Genomic DNA, 19,881 nt, shown 5'->3' with positions numbered 1-19,881 from the left:
CTCCCAAGTAGCTGGGACTACAGGAGCATGCCACCACACTCAGCTAATTTTTGTATTTTTTTGTAGAGACAAGATTTCACCAAATTGGCCAGGCTGGTCTCAAACTCCTGGGCTCAAGTGATCTGCCTGCCTCAACCTCCCAAAGTGCTAGGATTACAGGTGTGAGCCACCGTGCCTGGCCAATACAAATGTTTACGTGGCAAATATTATGTGTTAGTGGGATTATTATTATTTCCGTTTTTCCTGAAGGGTCACCTGACCAGATTGGTGTTCTGGCCTCTTACAGGGTTGGTTCTGGCTTCTACATCTGCCTGTGGAGCTCAGTCAGGGGACCAGCCTTCTGTAGGTATATCAGCTCTGGGCAAAAGGGACAGAACTAAGGGTTTGAATTGGTAGAAATGGATTCTAGCTCTTAAGGCATGGTGAGCCCACTCAGATGCAGCCTTTCTGTGGGGTCTTGTTCAGGAAACCTGAGGGCCTCCCTGAAGGACATCTCTATTACGAAGCTCTTTACCTGCAGCACACTGCAAACAATCATTCAGGGAATAAGGACATAACCGCATACCCTCATCTTCAACCAAGGTCATCAAGTGAGGCATTCACATAGGAAACAGTTCTGCCACAAAGAACACAGAACTACAATGGAAAAAAAAAGTCCATCATGATGCCCACCAGCAATGATATGAAGATCAAATGGCAAATTGTCGTAGAGTAAGCACCATAATAACTTTGTTCTCTTAAAAAAAAAAAGGTTAACTTTTATAGCATTTTGGAGGAATACTGACATCTTTGCAGCACTGGTGTTTTTTTTTTTTTTCATCTTAAAAAATTTTGGGCCGGGCGCGGTGGCTCACGCTTGTAATCCCAGCACTTTGGGAGGCCGAGGTGGGCGGATCACGAGGTCAGGAGATCGAGACCACGATGAAACCCCGTTTCTACTAAAAATACAAAAAATTAGCCGGGCGTGGTGGTGGGCACCTGTAGTCCCAGCTACTCGGAGAGGCTGAGGCAGGAGAATGGCATGAACCCGGGAGGCGGAGCTTGCAGTGAGCCGAGATTGTGCCACTGTACTCCAGCCTGGGCGACAGAGCAAGACTCCGTCTCAAAAAAAAAAAAAAAAAAAAAAAATTTTGAAGCTGGGCTCGGTGGTTCACTCCTGTAATCTCAGCACTTTGGGAGGCCGAGGTGGGTGGATGACCTGAGTTCAGGAGTTCAAGACCAGCCTGGCCAACATGGTGAAACCTCGTCTCTACTAAAAATACAAAAATTAACCGGGCGTGGTGGCACATGCCTGTAATCCCAGCTACTGGGGAGGATGAGGCAGGAGAATTGCTTGAGCCGGGGAGACGGAGGTTGCAGTGGCCAAGATTGTGCCACTGCACTCCAGCCTGGCCCACAGAGCAAGACTCTGTCTCAAAAAAAAAAAAATTTGAAACAGATTTTATTTTATGTAACTGTTTAGACTTATATAAAAATTGAAGATATACGCCAGGCGTTGTGGCTCATACCTGTAATCCCAGTACTTTGGGAGGCTGAGGCAGTGGATCACTTGAGGTCAGGAGTTCAAGACCAGCCTGGCCAACATGGTGAAACTCCATCTCTACTTAAAATACAAAAATTAGCTGGGCGTGGTGGCGTGCACCTGTAGTCCCAGCTACTTAGGAGGCTGAGGCAGGAGAATCGCTTGAATCCAGAAGGCAGAGGTTGCAGCGAGCCGAGATCAAACCACTGCACTCCAGCCTGGGTGAACAGAGTGAGACTCCATCTCAAAAAAAAAAGAGAGAAAAAATGGAACATATAGTTCCCCCTTTACTCCACTCTGTTTCTCCTATTATTCCTATTATTAATCTTATATTAGTACGGTCCATTTGTTCCAATTAATTAACCAATATTGATCAATGATTATAAATGAAGTTCACAGTTTATTCAGATTTATTTATTTATTTATTTTTAAATTTAGGGACAGGACCTACCTCTGTCAGCCAGGTTGGAGTGAAGTGACATGATCATGGCTCATTGTAAATCCAAACTCCTGGGCTCTAGCAATCCTCCTGCCTTGGCCTTCCAAAGTTCTGGGACTATAGGTGTGAGCCACTGTACCTGGCCCAGATTTTCTTAAAAAATTTTTTTTTTTTTCAGCTGGAGTCTTGCTCTGTCACCCAGGTAAGAGTGCAGTGGTGCAATGTTGGCTCACTGCAACCTCTGCCTCCCAGTTTCAAGTGATTCTCCTGCCTCAGCCTTCCGAGTAGCTGGGATTCCAGATCCATGCCACTATGCGCAGCTAATTTTTATATTTTTAGTAGAAACGGGTTTCACCATGTTGGTCAGGCTGGTCTTGAACTCCTGACCTCGTGATCCACCTGCCTTGGCCTCCCAGAGTGCTGGGATTACAGGCATGAGCCACTGCGCCCAGCCGATTTCCTTAATTTTTACCTAATGTCCTTTTTGTAATCCAGGATACCATTCAGTGTATCACACTGCATCTAGTTATCATGTCTCCTTAGGCTCCTGTTGACTTGGGGTGGTTTCTCAGATTTTCTTTGGTTTTGATAACCTTGACAGTTTTGATGAGTATTGGTCTGGTATTTTGTAGAATGCTCTTCCATTGGAATCTGTCCAATGTTTCCAATGTTCTCCTCACAGTTAGACTGGGGTTATAGATGTTTTTCTTTTTGGAGATGGAGTTTCACGTTTCACTCTGTTGCCCAGGCTGGAGGGCAGTGGTGCAATCTCGGCTCACTGCCACCTCCACCTCCCGGGTTCAAGTGATTCTCCTGCCTCAGCCTCCCAAGTAGCTGGGATTACAGGTGTCTCCCACCACACTTGGCTAATTTTTTTTTTTTTTTTTTGAGACAGAGTCTCGCTCTGTCACCCAGACTGGAGTGTAGTGGCGGGATCTCGGCTCACTGCAACCTCCGTCTTCTGTGTTCAAGCAATTCTCCTACCTCAGCCTCCCAAGTAGCTGGGATTACAGGCATGTGCCACCACACCCAGCTAATTTTTGCATTTTTAGTAGAGACAGGGTTTCACCATGTTGGCCAGGCTGGTCTCGAACTCCTGACCTCAGGTGATCCACCTGCCTTGGCCTCCCAAAGTGCTGGGATTACAAGGCGTGATCCACTGTGCCTGGCTGGTGGTTATAGGTTTTTGGGAGGAAGACCACATATTCATCACATCATATCAAGGTACATACAATCAACGTGAGTCATCACCGTTGATGTTGAGTTTGGTTACCTGGCTTCATCAGGTTTCACCACTGTAAAGTTACTTTTTTTTCGCCCTTTCCACAGTGTTCTTTTTGGAAGGAAGTCACTATGCCCACTCCTTACGTGTGGGAGTTATGTTCCACCTCCTTGAGGAGTATGTCAGCTTCCTAAGGCAATGGTGACAAAGTACCACAAACTGGTGGCTTAAAAGAACAGAAATGTGTTCTCTCATGGTTCTAAAGCAGCAGTCCTCAACCTTTCTGGCACCAGGGACCAGTTTCATGGAAGACAGTTTTCCCACAGATGTGGGGACTGGGGGATGGTTTTGGGATGAAACTGTTCCACCTCAGATCATCAGGCATTAGTTAGATTATCATGGGGTGTGTGCAACCTAGATCCCTCGCATGTGTGGTTCACAATGGGGTTCACGGTCCCAAAATAATCAAATGCTGTCACTGATCCGAAAGGATGCAGAGCTCAGGCAATGCTCATTCATCTGCTACTTACCTCCTGCTGTGCAGCTCGGTTCCTCACAAGGCATGGACTGGTATTGGTCCTTGGCCCAGGGGTTGGAACCCCTGTTCTAGAGGCTAGAAGTCTGAAATCAAAATGTCAGCAGGGCTATGCTCTCTCTGAAGGTCCTAGGGGAGAATTTGATCCATGTCTTCTGTCTTAGTTCATTTTATGTTGCTATAACAGAATACCTGAGACTGAGTAATCTATGAAGAACATAGACTTATTTCTTACAGTTCTGGAGGCTGGGAAGGCCACGTTCAAGGGCACTGCATCTGGTGAAGGCCTTCTTGCTGCTCATTCCATTGTGGAAGGCAGAAAGAGAAGAGAATATGCTTGAGAGAGAGAAGGGAATGGGGGTCAAATTCATTATTTTATCTGGAACCCACTTCCAAGATACCTAACCAACTCCCACAATATGGTATTAATTTATTGATGAGGGCAGAGGCCTCATGACCTAGCAATCTCTTAAAGATCTCATCTTTCAACACTGGTATACTAGGGATTAAGTTTCCAACACATGAACTTCGGGGACACATTGAAACCACAGTACCTTTCTCTTAATGTCTGGTGCCGCTGGCAACCTTTGGCCTTATAGACACATCACTCCACTCTCTGCCTCTGTGGGCACATGATGTTCTCCTTCTGTTCTCTTTGTCTTTGTCCGTGGCTCTCCTCTTCTTCTTATAATGACATCAGTCATACTGGGTTAGAGCTCACACTAAATACCTCATTTTAACTTGATTCTACCTGCAAAGACTCTATCCAAATAAGGTCACAGTTACCAGGGTTTAGGCTATAACACACCTTTTGGGGATCACAGTTAAAACTATAACAATAGGGGAGTATCTATATACATTAATTAATTATTTATTTATTTTATTATTTTTTTTTGAGACAGAGTCTTGCTCTGTCACCCAGGCTGGAGTGCAGTGGCGCGATCTCGGCTCACTGCAAGCTCCGCCTCTCTGGTTCACACCATTCTTCTGCCTCAGCCTCCCGAGTAGCTGGGACTACAGGCGCCTGCCACCATGCCCGGCTAATTTTTTCTATTTTCTAGTAGAGACGGGATTTCACCGTGTTAGCCAGGATGGTCTCGATCTCCTGACCTTGTGATCCGCCCACCTCGGCCTCCCAAAGTGCTGGGATTACAGGCATGAGCCACCGCGTCTAGCCTAATTTTTAAATTATTATTATTTTTTTTTGGAGACAGGGTCTTTCTCTGTCGCCCAGGCTGGAGTGCAGTAGCGTGATCTTGGCTCACTGCAGCCTCGACCTCCTGGGCTCAAGCAATCCTCCCACCTCAGCCTCCTGAGTTGCTGGGACTACAGGTGTGTGGCACCATGCTGGCTAATTTTGTTTATTTTTTGTAGAGACGAGGTCTCACTATGTTGCCCAGGCTGGTCTCAAACTCCTGTACTCCTCCTGCCTCAGCCTCCCAGAGCACTGGGATTTCAGACATGAGCCACTGTGCCTGGACTATATATATTATTTAGAATTCTTCTGCAAAGAAGATTTATCACTTCTCTCTCATTTAATTGTTTATTTATATCAGTGTGAACTACGACCTTGCTATATTTATTTATTAGTTCCTGAAGTTGTTTTGTTAATTATTTTGGATTTTCTGCATAGACAATCATGTCATCTGTAGCTCCTTCGCAATCTGCATTTGGTTCCTCTTCTTGGCCTATCACAGTAGTCAGGACTTCTAGTACAATGTTTAGTAAGAGTGATAAAAGAGAAAATCCTTGCCTTGTTCCCAATTTTAGGGGGAAGGCATCCAATTTTTTACCACTAACTGTAATGCTAGCTGTAGGTTATTTTGTCTGCTCTGACAATCTCTGTCTTTTATTTTGTGTATTTAGGCTAGTCACATTTCAAAAATATTTTAAAAATAGACTTTGTTAGAGCAATTTTAGGTTTTTAGTAAAACTGAGCTAAAAGTACAGAATTCCTGGCTGGGTGCGGTGGCTCACGCCTGTAATCCCAGCACTTTGGGAGGCTGAGGCGGGTGGATCACAAGATCAGGAGTTCAAGACCAGCCTGGCCAAGATGGTGAAACCCCGTCTCTACTAAAAATAAAAAATTAGCCAGGCGTGGTGGCAGGTGCCTGTAGTCCCAGCTACTCGGGAGGCTGAGGCAGGAGAATTCCTTGAACCTGGGAGGTGGAGGTTGCAGTGAGCCGAGATCGTGCCACTGCGCTCTAGCCTGGGTGACAGAGCGAGACTCCATCTCAAAAAAAAAAAAACTACAGAATTCCAAATATTTCCTCCCAGTCTGTGGCTTGTCATCTCATTCTCTTGAGACCATTCACCTTTAAAGTGATTATTGATATAGGCCACTCCTGCTTCCACCCTTTGGTTCCCAGGCCCAGGAGGACTTCCTGGCCAATTGCAGCTTAATATTCACCATGTTTGTAGCTGTTTTCTACTTGTTATATCCTCTTCCTTCTTTTTCTGCCTTTTCTGATTTTAATTGAGCATTTTATGTGATTCCATTGTAAATTTGATCTTATTTATTTATTTATTTGAGACAGGGTCTGGCTCTGTCACCCAGGTTGAAGTGCAGTGGCACTGTCTTGGCTCAGTGGACCCTTCACCTCCTCAGCTGAAGCAATCCTGCCACCTCAGCCTTCCAAGTAGCTGGGACTACAGACACGCACCACCATGCCTGGCTAATTTTTCTTTCTTTTTTTTTAGACAAAGTTTCTCTCTTGTTGCCCAGGCTGGAGTGCAATGGCGCTGTCTCAGCTCACCACAACCTCAGCCTCCCAGGTTCAAGCGATTCTCCTGCCTCAGCCTCCAGAGTAGCTGAGATTACAGGCATGTGCCACCACTCCCGGCTAATGTATTTTTAGTAGAGACAGGGTTTCACCATGTTGGTCAGGCTGGTCTCAAACTCCCGACCTCAGGTGATCCGCCTGCCTCAGCCTCCCAAAGTGCTGGGATTACAGGCGTGCGACACCATGCCCAGCCATTTTTTTTGTATTTTTTTTTTGTAGAGATAGGGTTTCACCATGTTGCCCAGGCTGGTCTTGAACTCCTGGTCTCAAACAATCCTCTTGCCTTAGCCTCCCAAAGTGCTGGAATTACAGGTGTGAGCCACTGGGCCCAGCCTCTTGATCTCTTTTTGAAGAAAGGTTTTACTGCTCTTCATTACATGAGTAGTTCTTAACTGGTGGCGATTTTGTCCAGCAGTGGGTATTTTGCAATGTCTGAAGACGTTTTTGGTTGTCACAACTGTGAAAGTCTTACTACAGTTATCTAGTGGGTAGAGGCCGGGGATATTGCTAAAACATCCTACGTGCATAGCACAGTCCCTATAGCCAAGAATTATCTGATTCAAAATGTCTATAGCATTGCTATTGGCAGACACTGAATTAGATAATAGGAACCAGTGTACATTAGTCAGGAAAGTCTGGGTTATGGTTACAAAAAGGATTTCCCCCCACCCAGGCTGGAGTGCAGTGGTGCAATCTTGGCTCACTGCAACCTCTGCCTCCCGGGTTCAAATGATTATTGTGCCTCAGCCTCCCGAGTAGCTGGGATTACAGGCTTATGCCACCACGCCCGGCTAATTTCTTTGTGTTTTTAGTAGAGACAGGGTTTTACCATGTTGGCCAGGCTGGTCTCGAACTCCTGGGCTCAAGTGATCTGCCTGCCTTGGCCTCCTAAAGTGCTGAGATTACAGGCATGAGCTGCTGTGCCTGGCCTCCCCAAATCTTATTAACTTAAAGCAACATATCTAATCAAGTGGCTCTATCCAATTCAAGGAATCAATCATACCAAGGTGCCTGAAAGTGGGGGAACTAGAAGTGCTTGATGAAGAGCACTAATGAGTACTATACAGTAATATTTTTCCTTTGACTTCCGGGAAGCTTGGAACTCACTTTTTTTTTTTTTTTTTTTGAGACAGAGTCTCGCTCTGTCGCCCAGGCTGAAGTGCAGTGGCGCAATCTCGGCTTACTGCAAGCTCTGCCTTCTGGGTTCACGCTGTTCTCCTGCCTCAGCCTTCCGAGTAGCTGGGACTACAGGCGCCCACCACCACGCCCGGCTAATTTTTTGTATTTTTAGTAAAGACGGGGTTTCACTGTGTTAGCCAGGATGGTCTCGATCTCCTGACCTCGTGATCCGCCCACCTCTGCCTACCAAAGTGCTGGGATTACAGGCGTGAGCCACCGCGCCCAGCCGGAACTCACTTTTATACACAATAGCAATAGCTTTTGTGTTAGTGCAGGTCTTCCAAAAAGTAGATGCCAAGATTGGGTTAGACCTCAAGAGATTTACTGAGAAAAGGCCTGAAAGGGAAAATGGAAAGGAAGCTGGTGAAGGCTGGGAGAGCATCAGGCTGTGATGGAGAAGAGAGGGGAGGAAGGAAGGAAGGCAAGTTAGATGGGAAGAATCTTATAGTGCAGTGCAATTCTAAGAAAGTTTTGGCATCACTTTTGAGGCGGAGTCTTTGAGCCAAAACTGCCTCTGAGAGGAGTCCTACATCTCCTGGGTACAGTGTTCCCACAGTGCTCAGACATTGACTGGGAGCAGCCTGTGCTATGACAGATTTCAGAGCACACACATGGCACCATTGGTAAAATATACTCCCTGCAGGTGAGATCTGAGAGGCACATTCTCATGGTTGCTTCAGTTCACCTCCTGGTATTGCACGAACATGCCTTTCCACACAGGTCCAGGGAGAAGTTCCTCTGTGGTTCCTCGAGGCCTCTTTTTCTAACTAGTTGGACAGCTACAGCCCCCATTGCTGCAGCTTATCTCATGGTTGTAACTGGTACTTATTTTCTCCCTCCTCCACTATCTACTCAATCCCCCTCACCCTCATGGATCACTTTTGCTGGTTGTAGCTTACGCAGTGGAGTGACCCTTGGTAATTATACCCTTCTTAGACTGGGGTTACTACACATGTCCATTCACAATTACAATGCGGGGGAAGGGCGTAGTGGCTCACACTTGTAATCTCAGCACTTTGGGAGCCCAAGAGGGGGCAGATCGCTTGAGCCCAGGAGTTGGAGACCAGCCTGGGCAGCATAGCGAGAACCCCATCTCTACAAAAAATACAAAAATTAGCCGGACGTGGTGGTGTGCCCCTGTAGTCCCAGCTACTTGGGAGACTGAGGCAGGAGAATCGCTTGAACCCAAGATGGAGTGGGTGGCGCGGTCAGGCGAGTTGGGGGCAGAGGCTGCAGTGATCTGAGATTGCCATCAATTACTCATGCTGTTATGGGGACTCCTCCTCTCATCAGCTAGACACTGGTGAGTAGCTATAGCTTGTAATTCAATGGGACCCTTGTTGTGTCCCCTGGCAAGAGTGCAGCACCTTTGGGGACTAGGGTTTCTAACCTTGCAGAGCCTAGAGTCGCGGGGACAGGAAGCACAGAGTGGGTCATTGGGATTGATGGTAATGGGGCCACTCCTTTGGTTCTCGGCCCACTGCAGATCACCTTCTTCCCTGGCTTAGGTGAGCTATGGCCTAGTGGCAGTCTCCCTCTATCCCACTTGGATTAGTTTTGCCTCCTCAGGTTGCCTCTAAGCTCCAGGTTCCTGGCTTTCCACTCTGGAAAGCCTAATTGTTTCCTCAGGTGTGCTTTGTTTGCTGTTTGTTTTGACTGGGCAATTATTCAGAAGATTCAAAATTCAAGAGGCACAAAACAGCATTTTAATGAAAAGTTTCCTTCCTAATTCTATTTTCCAGCTATCCAAGTTCCCCTCTACAACAAATGTTTTCAATTTTTTAGATACCATAACACACCTTTTTTACCCAGATGGTAACATACTATACACATTGTTCTGTACCTTGTGTGCATGTTTTTAAAAATTTGCATAGAGATGAGATTAGATCTTAGAAAGCATTTCAAATCAGTACCTAAAGAAATTTCTTTTTCTTTTTTGAGACAGAGTCTTGCTCTGTTGTCCAGGCTAGAATGCATTGGTGCCATCTCGGCTCACTGCAACCTCCACCTCCTGAGTTCAAGTAATTCTCGTGTCTCAGCCTCCCGAGTAGTTGGAATTACAGGCGTGCGCCACCATGCCAGGCTAATTTTTTCTATTTTTAGTAGAGATGGTGTTTCACCATATTGGCCAGGCTGGTCTCGAACTCTTGACCTCAGGTGATCTGCCTGCCTTGGCCTCCCAAAATGCTGGGATTATAGGCGTGAGCCACCGTACCTGGCCCCTAAAGAGATTTCTTATTTAATTTTTACTGATAATTTGTGTGTGTGTGTGTGAGAGAGAGAGAGAAAGAGAGAGAGAATGTGCTATAATTTATTTAACCAGTCCACCAATTGATAGGTGTTTGGTTTTTTCTTATTCTCTGTGATTACAGACAATGTCGTGATTAATAACTGTGTACATTCCAGGTATATGAGTATATCTGTAGAATAAATTTCTAGCAGTGGAATAGCTAGGCCAAAGGGTATTTAAATTTGTCATTTAATAGTTAATTGCCAAAGTCACCTTTCATAGGGATGGTACAAGTTTGTCTTCTGCCCTTAATGTGCCTGTTTCTCCAGAGTTTTGCTGATTCAAGATGTTAACAAACCTTTTTAATCTTTGCCAATATGAAAGGATAAAAATAATATCTCAAAGTTGTTTTAATTCATTAAGATTAGCCATATAAAGCTGCCGTTTTTAAGGTAAAAATAATCCTTGACTACTAGCAATTTCATATTCTTTTATTTCTTTGTGAGATTGTAGATCTCAGTTTTTTTTTTTTCGGATTTCTTCTGTTTTTAATTTAATTTTTTTATTTTTAAAATTTCATTAGCTTTCGGGGCCCAAGGGATTTTTGCTTGCATGGAGATGGACTGGGGGCCAAGACTTATAGGAACCAGATAAGACGCCTGAAAGAGTATGGTTAGATGGGGCAAAGCTGTGAAACTCTTGGGCTCAGCTAGGCCTGATAGGATCAGTATGTGTTGTTCGGTCTCCTCTAGGCGCTTGTGTTTGTTCCAAATCTAGCAGAAGAAGCTGCTTCAGCCCAGCCCAGAGCACTAGCAGGGATGAAATGATGGGAAACTTGGGCTCTGCACATCCCGAAGTCTTGTAGCTCTGCTGAGCTCAGACTTGGAGTTACTCCAAGGGGCTGCCCCATCACATTTTGTTTCTTGTGAGCCTCAGAGGACCAAGAGCCTGTCCGATCTTCTCTCTCTCTCTGTGGTGCTCAATAAGTACTTGTCCTGTCCTGTCCTGTCCTGTCCTGGGCACTGAGGGTGGTGAGAAGAAACAAAGCTGAATGAGGGGGTGTTCTACCTTCAGGACTCACCATTATCGGAGGCTATCTCCTTGGGGGTCCCCAGAGCAGCCCCCTGCCCTCTCAAAAGTTTTCATGACTCTTATTGTGAGTACCTAAGCTTTTCTTTGTCTTTTTTTTTAAATTGAAGACGATTTTACATGTAATTTTTCTACATCCTCACATCTAGACCTGCTTTGATAACTTTAAAGGCTACATAAGCTTTCACTGGATGGATACATCATAATTTTTTAACAATTCCTCTGTTGATGGACATTTCGGTTGTTCTTGCCTTTGATAGCACTGCCACAAACCTTTTTTATGATTCTTTGTGCAAATGTGCAAGTGTAACTGTTGAATAAGCTCCTAAAAGTAGAACTGTTGGGTTAAAAGATGTGTGCAATTAAAAAATTTGATTAGTATTGACTGACTGTTCAGATAACAGCTCAAATTGTCTCTCATTGGAGAAACAGATGCCCCCCGAGGCCAAGTCCCCTCCAGTCACACATCCCAATGTTCCACAGGACTCACTGCTTTTTCACATTTGGTCTGACTTGCTGATATGGGTCTCAAATTGTCTCCCATTAACACAATCTTCTTAAAATTACATTTTCTTCTGTAGTGTGGATAGACCATAATTGAATTCATTTCCCTATTGATGGAATTTTAGTGACGTTGCCTCTGTATGCAGCTATGCAGATAATTTTGCAAAGAGTATTTGGGGCAGTCACGGTGGCTCATGCCTGTAATCCCAGCATTTCGGGAGGCTGAGGCGGGAGGATTACTTGAGGTCAGGAGTTTGAGACCAGCCTGGCCAACATGGGTGAAATTCCACCTCTACCAAAAAATACAAAAATTGGTTGGGTGTGATGGCACGCGCCTGTAGTCCCAGCTACTGGGGAGGCAGAGGTGGGAGAATCTCTTGAACCTGGGAGATGGAGGTTGTAGTGAGCTGAGATGGCGCCACTGCACTCCAGCCTGGACGACAGAGTGAGACCCTGTCTCAAGAAAAAAAAAAAGGAAGAAAAAAAAGAAGAAAAAAAGACAAATTGCACTTCTGCCCAAACCCTTGCCTGAGCTAATAATAACGGCTAACATGCATTGAACACTTTCTATGTGTCTGCCCTGCCCTTTGCAATGTACTAGCTCAAAACTCCGATTAATTAGATATTTTTATTAGCTTAATTTTACAGATGTGAAAGCTGAGGCAGACAGATAAATGGCATGTTCAGGGTTTTAGAGCTGATAAGAGACAGGGTTGGAGTTAAAATCCACAGTCTAGTTCCAGTCAGTGGGCCTGCCTGACCACTGTGGAATGCCTGGCTGTGAGTCCCAGACTGGGGCTTTGGGTGCAAAGGGTGGCCATATTTAAAAGTGAGATGCTGTCCAATTACTCTCCGAAAGGGCTATGCTATTCTCTGGTACCACCACAGTAAGAGTGAGGCCCTTTTTCTCCTCAAGGAGTATGTCTTTTTCTTTCTTTTTTTTTTTTTTTTTTGAGACGGAGTCTCGCTGTGTTGCCCAGGCTGGAGTGCAGTGGCGTGATCTCGGCTCACTGCAAGCTCCGCCTCCCGGGTTCACACCATTCTCTTGCCTCAGCCTCCTGAGTAGCTGGGACTATAGGCGCCTGCCACCAGGCCTGGCTAATTTTTTGTATTTTTAGTAGAGACGGGGTTTCACCGAGTTAGCCAGGATGGTCTCTATCTCCTGACCTCGTGATCCGCTCGCCTCGGCCTCCCAAAGTGCTGGGATTACAGGCGTGAGCCACCGAGCCCGGCCAGGAGTGTCTTTTTCTTTTCTTTTTTTTGAGAGGGAGTCTCGCTCTGTCGCCCAGGCTGAAGTGCAATGGCACTATCTTGGCTCACCGCAACCTCCGCCTCCCGGGTTCAAGCGATTCTCCTGCTTCAGCCTCCTGAGTAGCTGGGATTACAGGCGTGCGCCACCACGCCCAGCTAATTTTTGTATTTTTAGTAGAGACGGGGTTTCTCCATGTTGGTCAGGCTGGTCTCGAACTCCCGACCTTGTGATCCGTCCGCCTCAGCCTCCCAAAGTGTTGTGATTACAGGCGTGAGCCACCGCACCTGGCAGGAGTGTGTCTTTTTCATTTCCATATCCTTGGGTGTAGGGGATATGGAAATGAAATATACCCCACATAAGGTCCAGCATGGAGCAGGTAGGTGCCTGTGGGATGGCTGGATGGATGAATGGATGGATGAAGGGGAGCAGACAGGTGTGGAGAGAGGGAGGACAGGTCACACCAGAGGGGCCATTGCTCAGTGTGGCATCTTGCCTCTAAAACTCATTCATTTAACACGTTTGAAGTGTTCCTTATTTTTCGGTTCCTAGCCGACTCGCGCCTTCCTGGAGGGATCTGCTGAAGCGTCCCTCTCCGATCAGAGCCTTCCCTGACCTTCCTGTCTCCACCGCACCATGTATTCCTCACTCTCCTTATCCCGCTTAGTTTTTCTCCACAGCATCTATCCTCATCGTACATGCATTTACACTTCTGTTTTGCTTATCGTCTTCCCCATCCCCGCAGGGGAGAATATGAACCTCACTAGGGCAGAGGCTTTGTTTGTTCACTGATTCATCACCGGGACTTAGGACACTTCCTGGTGTTAGTTGCCGCTCAGTCAGTATTTGGGGAATATGGCCCCTATTATTCACTGTTCCAGGAGCTGAGAGTGCAGCGGCGGGCGGGACAGAGACCCCGCCTTCAGGGCTCGACATTAATCCTGCCTGAAGGTGGGAGCCCGAAGAGGCTCTCCCAGTCCTGGGCTCCAGATCACTTTGTCCCTTCCTAAAGAAATCTAAGGCTGGCAGCGACGGCTCTCCCTTGGGCGCAACAGCCGCGCCCCCGGTGGCAGGCCCGCCCCACAGCGCCCCCTGGTGGCCCCGCGCGCGCCGCACTGGAGCCCCGCGCTCCGCAGGCGAGCTGGAAACCCCGGGAGCTCCCGGACCATTTCCTCCCAACTTTCGGACACTTCTGCTTTCGCCCGGGGCGGGAAGAGGAAGGAGGGCTGGGGGAGGGCGCGGCGCAGCGCAGGGCGGGGCAGGAAGGCTGGGGCTCTGGCGCTTTCTGCCACGGCGTCATCTGGAAGACCCGCTTTTTCAAGGGCGAAGACCCCACATTCTTGGAGGGCCTAGCTTTCCTCCGGGCCCAGCTCGGCTCTCACCTTACGCCCCTTCTCCCCGCGGGAGGTGAGTGGTTGCGGGGTCACAGGAGGAGGCGAGGGCCGGGCCAATGTCCGTCCTGCCGCCCTACGTCCCCTAGGTCCTACACCAGGGTTTTGGGGCCAAAGCAAGCAGTGCCTCTGTGTTTGGGGTCGGGCTTCTTCACGGTCTGTGAACACTACGCGCAAGCCCTCGGGCGCGGTATGGGCGAGCGCCCTGCCCTGGCGGGGGTCCCAGGGATCCGCAGGGAGGGGAAGGCCCCCGAACAGAAGTCAGGGCGCCACCTGGCGGCCGCAGCCCACAGCCCGTAGCCCGCAGCCCCCAGCCCCGCTGCCCGCAGCCCTCAGAGCCCAGACGCGCCTTGGGGTCTGCTTGGCCAGCGGGATCTGCAGACCCTAACCCTTCTGGAGGATCCCGGGTCCATTTCCCGTAGTGGCTGCGGGCCTGGGCCACTGACATACGTAAGGTATGACAATCCTACGCCAAGGTAGGATTGGACTTTGAACTGAGCAATGGCTGGGCATGGTGGTTCACTCCTGTAATCTCAGCACTTTGGGATGCTGAGGCAGGAGAATCGCTTGAGCCTAACAGTTCGAGACCAAGCCTGGGCAACATAGGGAGACCCTGCCTCTACAATAAATAAATAAATAAATAAATAAAAAACGGAGCCAGGTGGGTGTGGTGGCGCGCTCCTGTACTCTCAGCTACCCGAGAGGCTGAGGTGGGAGGATCTCTTGAGTCTGGCAGGTCCAGGCTGCAGTGAGCTGTGATTGCACCACTGAGCTCCAGATTGAGCGATAAAGTGAGACCTGGTCTCAAAAAAAAAGCAAAACAATATATAAAAGAGCTGAGCACTGACCAATCCAAGCATGAGAATGGCTTCTGTTGCTGTTGGAACTCAAGTTTCCTGACTTCCTGGATGTCCTGAGGGCTCAAAATGGCTTTACCTCCTCTCCTTAGTTCTATTTTTTTCTCCCCTGTCTATATTGTTCCTTTTATTCGGTCTTGATAAAGTGTGTGTGTGACAGTAAAATGAATACACGGTCGCTATTTTTAAAAATGGAGAAAGTTCCTGTTAGAAGTTTTCCCCTTCCTGAGAACATGGGTCTGTGCTCACTGGAAATGCAGGTTTGCTGGTTCTCCTTCCTTAATCCTGGCAGGACTCTTGGCCCGGGGTCAAGTCCACTCCCCTTCCTGGTGTGGGCAGGAATGGCCCATTTATCTTCAGGGCTGGAAGCACCTTGGAGGCAGCTCTGGAATTGGTGAGACTTTGGGGGTGGGAGGTAGGGGGTGTCAGAAGGGAGGCATTGGGCATCCTCAGATGTTTCTCACTTTTTTCCTTTTGCATAACTTGATTAATTTTTTGTTTTTGTCAAGTTCTTGCCCATTCAAAAACAGTTTTATTTTATTATTATTATTTTTTTGAGACAGGGTCTCACTCCGTCACCCAGACTGGAGTGAAGTGGCACAATCACGGCTCACTGCAGCCTCCACGTCCCTGGGCTCAGGTGATCCTTCCACCTCAGCTTCCTGAATAGCTGGGACTACAGGCGTGCATTGGCTAATTTTTTTTTCCTTCTTTTTTTTTTTTTTTTTTGTAGAGATGGGGTTTCACCATGTTTACCAGGCTGGTCTTGAACTCCTGGGCTCAAGCTATCCACCCCGCTCTGCCTCCCAAAGTGCTGGGATTACAGGCGTGAGCCACTGTGCCTGGCCGTTTTATTTTATTGTAGTAGGTTTGCCTGTTGTTTTGTTTTATTTTTTTTTCAGACAGGGTCTCACTCTGTCGCCCAGGCTGGAGTGCAGTGGTGTAATCTCGGCTCAGTGCAACCTTCACCTCCTGAGTTCAGGTGATCCTCCCACCTCAGCCTCCCAAGTAGCTGGGACCACAGGTGGGTACCACCACACCCAGATAATTTTGTTGTTGTTGTTGTTGTTGTTGTTGTTTTGTAGAGATGAGGTTTCGCCATGTTCCTCAGGCTGATCTTGAACTCCTGGGCTCAAGTGATCCCTGCCTTGGCCTGCCAAAGTGCTGGGATTACAGGTGTGACCCACCACACCCGGCCAGCTTTATTTTCTTGTATTAGGTATACCTTGTTTTATTAGTAGCCACTCATACCACGGATGCCCCCTTTTCAGTTGATCTGATTTTCTTACAAAGGGTCACATCAGTGATGGGCCAGTGTCCCAGATCTGGGGTGGCAGAAACCGAGGTTGCTGGTCCACTTTCCCACTTTAGTGGGACGTCCAGTCTGAGAAGTCCAGATTCCAGTAATAGAAAAGTTATGCTGTCTTCTCCTTCTCCCTTTTCCTCTTCCTCTCCTCCTCCTCCTCCTCCTCCTCCTCCTCCTCCTCCTCCTCCTCCGCCTCCTCCTCCTCCGCCTCCTCCTCCTCCTCCTCCTCCTCCTCCTCCTCCTCCGCCTCCTCCTCCTCCTCCTCCTCCTCCTCCTCCTCCTCCTCCTCCGCCTCCTCCTCCTCCGCCTCCTCCTCCTCCTCCTCCTCCTCCTCCTCCTCCTCCTCCTCCGCCTCCTCCTCCTCCTCCTCCTCCTCCTCCTCCTCCTCCGCCTCCTCCTCCTCCTCCTCCTCCTCCTCCTCCTCCTCCTCCGCCTCCTCCTCCTCCGCCTCCTCCTCCTCCTCCTCCTCCTCCTCCTCCTCCTCCTCCTCCTCCTCCGCCTCCTCCTCCTCCTCCTCCGCCTCCTCCTCCTCCTCCTCCGTCTCCTCTGTAGCCCAGGCTGGAGTGCAGTGCCAAGATCTCAGCTCACTGCAACCTCCACCTTCTGGGTACAGCCTCTCAAGTAGCTGGGATTACAGATGTGTGCCACCACACTAGGCTAATTTTCATATTTTTAGTAGAAATGGGGTTTCCCCATGTTAGCCAGGCTGGTCTTGAATTCCTGACTTCAAGAGATCCGCCTGCCTCAGCCTTCCAAAGTGCTGGGATTACAGGCTGGAGCTACTGCGCCCAGCCCTGCTGTCTTTATTTTCTACTTTACATAGTACAAAATCATATTTGTTCATTTTTTGTTACTTAAGAAATTTTTTTATTAGAACATTTCATTTCATAAAATAGAATGTATATCCTATTTGTTCTTAATAAACACCAGAAAATGCCCACTTCAACAATTCTGCTGATGTTATGCTCCAACATATAGATGTATTCTTTCAAAGAGCTGACAATCCCATCCTGGCTAACACAGTGAAACCCCATCTCTACTAAGAATACAGAAAATTAGCCGGGTGTGGTGGCGGGCGCCTGTGATCCCAGCTACTCAGGAGGCTGAAGCAGGAGAATGGCGTGAACCTGGGGGGCGGAGCTTGCAGTGAGCTGAGATTGAGCCACTGCACTCCAGCCTGGGCGACAGAATGAGACTCCATCTCAAAAAAAAAAAAAAAAAAAAGAGCTGATAATCTATGTCATGTGGTTTATTCAGGCAGCTCAGGGGTACACGGAGTGAGGACAGGTCTGTGCTCATAAACCAGGATCACAGAGGTTCCTGCTCTTGTGAGGCCCCAGGCCATTGTCTAGTGTGGTGCTTCCCAGGTTTTTGGAGTTCATGAGCCCATGGAGTATTGGGCAAACCACAGAGACTTGTCAGTTGTTGATTTGGCACATCAGGACATTATTAGCAAAGCCAAATTCTATTATCAATTCAGAAAAGAAGGGATATTTTAATACCAAGAGTTTCTAAATGTAAGCTTCTCTCATTTCACCAAGGACTGGTAGAATAGGTAAGGATCTGCTAGTAGACCTGGCTGGTTCCCTTCACAGTTGGGTTGCTGCCTCGAGTACTCAAGGCCTCGACAACAAAGGGAGGGATATTCATTGTGGTTGTGAGTCTCTCAAAATACAGGCTTCACAGTGTCAAACCCAGTGTTTCACCTGCCCAGCCTGTTGCTGGTCGCCATCTCTGGACTCTGGCACCTTTGGGACAAGTTTCTGTCATTGCACTCCCCACATTGTTTCATGGGCTTTACTGCCCCCTCTGTGGCTAAAGACAGGAACCACATTAGATCTGACTGCTGGCTGCCCAACACTCAGCAAGTGCTCACCAAATGCCTGTTGCCCACATGAATTAAACTCAGTTTCTGTAATCCCAGCACTTTGGGAGGCCGAGGCAGGCGGATCACGAGATCAGGAGATCGAGACCATGGTGAAACCCCGTCTCTACTAAAAATACAAAAAATTAGCCGGGCGTGGTGGCGGGCGCCTGTAGTCCCAGCTACTCGGAGAGGCTGAGGCAGGAGAATGGCGTGAACCCGGGAGGCGGAGCTTGCAGTGAGCCGAGATTGCGCCACTGCACTCCAGCCTGGGCGACAGAGCGAGACTCCGTCTCAAAAAAAAAACAAAAAAAAACTCAGTTTCACTCTTTTGTATCTCCAAATAATGAAAGAAATATTCACTGTACACTGCTTGAAAAATGGGAGGGGAAAGGGCCAGTTTCATGCTGAGAAAGGAAATATACTCGCTAGTTTTTCCCACAGGCTATTTTATAGCTACTTGATTTCGTTTAGGTTGTGGTTATTTTCTGCTGGGCAATCTATACTCCAAAGAGATGAGGAACCCATGCTTTGCCTTGTCCCACCTTCTATAACCGTGGTTCTCAGCCTTGCTGCACATTAGAAGCACCTGGGAGAGCTTAAAATACTGATGCTCAGGGGCCCACCTCTGACCAGCTCGATCAGACTCTCTGGGGGTAGGATCTGAACATTGGTTTTTGTTTGTTGGTTTGCTTCATCTCTGAGAAAAACTCATCACTGAGTTTTTCTCAGTGATTGTAATGTGCATTGAGTGGCTGAGAACCTGTGGCCTAGACACACTTTTTGGGCTCTTGCAACCAAGTGAGAGCCAGTGGTGAAATGGGGGAAGTCATGGACAAGGAAGGAGGGGAGACTGGGATTCCAGATGTAGTCCGCAACTTCCTGTGGACTGAAGCCCTTGGTTTTGTCTTCTGTAAGATGGAGATAATGACGGCTGTCTCAAAATGCAGTTGAGGTGATCTGAATGCCTGGCACAGAGGAAATGCTTGTGATGGTTTCATGTGTCAATTAGGGTAAGCTATGGTATCCAGATTTTTGGTCAAACAACTAACCTAAATGTTACTGTGAAGGTATTTTTTTTTTTTTTGTTGGAGTTGGAGTTTCGCTCTTGTTGCCCAGGCTGGAGTGCAATGGCGCGATCTCAGCTCACTGCAACCTCCGCCTTCCAGGTTCAAGTGATTCTCCTGCCTCAGACTCCCCAGTAGCTGCTATTACAGGCTCCCGCCACCATGCCCTGTTAATTTTTTTTTTTTTTTTTTTTTTTTTTTTTGAGACGGAGTCTCCCTCTGTTGCCCAGGCTGGAGTGCAGTGGCACAATCTAGGCTCACTGTAACCTCCGCCTCCCGGGTTTTCTTACACCATTCTCCTGCCTCAGCCTCCCGAGTAGCTGGGACTATAGGCATCTGCCACCACACCTGGCTAATTTTTTGTATTTTTAGTAGAGGTGGGGTTTCACTGTGTTAGCCAGGATGGTCTCGATCTCCTGACCTTGTGATCCACCCGCCTCCGCCTCCCAAAGTGCCGTGATTACAGGCGTGAGCCACCGCACCTGGCCTTAATTTTTGTATTTTTAGTGGAGACGGGGTTTTGTCATGTTGGCCAGGCTGGTCTTGAACTCCTGACCTCAGGTGATCCACCCGCCTCAGCCTCTCAAAGTGCTGGGATTACAGGTGTGAGCCACTGCACCTGGCTGGTATTTTTTTTAAAGATA

Source organism: Symphalangus syndactylus, chromosome 10, assembly GCF_028878055.3.
Source record: "Symphalangus syndactylus isolate Jambi chromosome 10, NHGRI_mSymSyn1-v2.1_pri, whole genome shotgun sequence".
NCBI classification, from domain to species: domain Eukaryota; kingdom Metazoa; phylum Chordata; class Mammalia; order Primates; family Hylobatidae; genus Symphalangus; species Symphalangus syndactylus.
The sequence above is the reverse complement of the archived record's forward strand: the minus strand, read 5'-3'. Positions refer to the sequence as shown.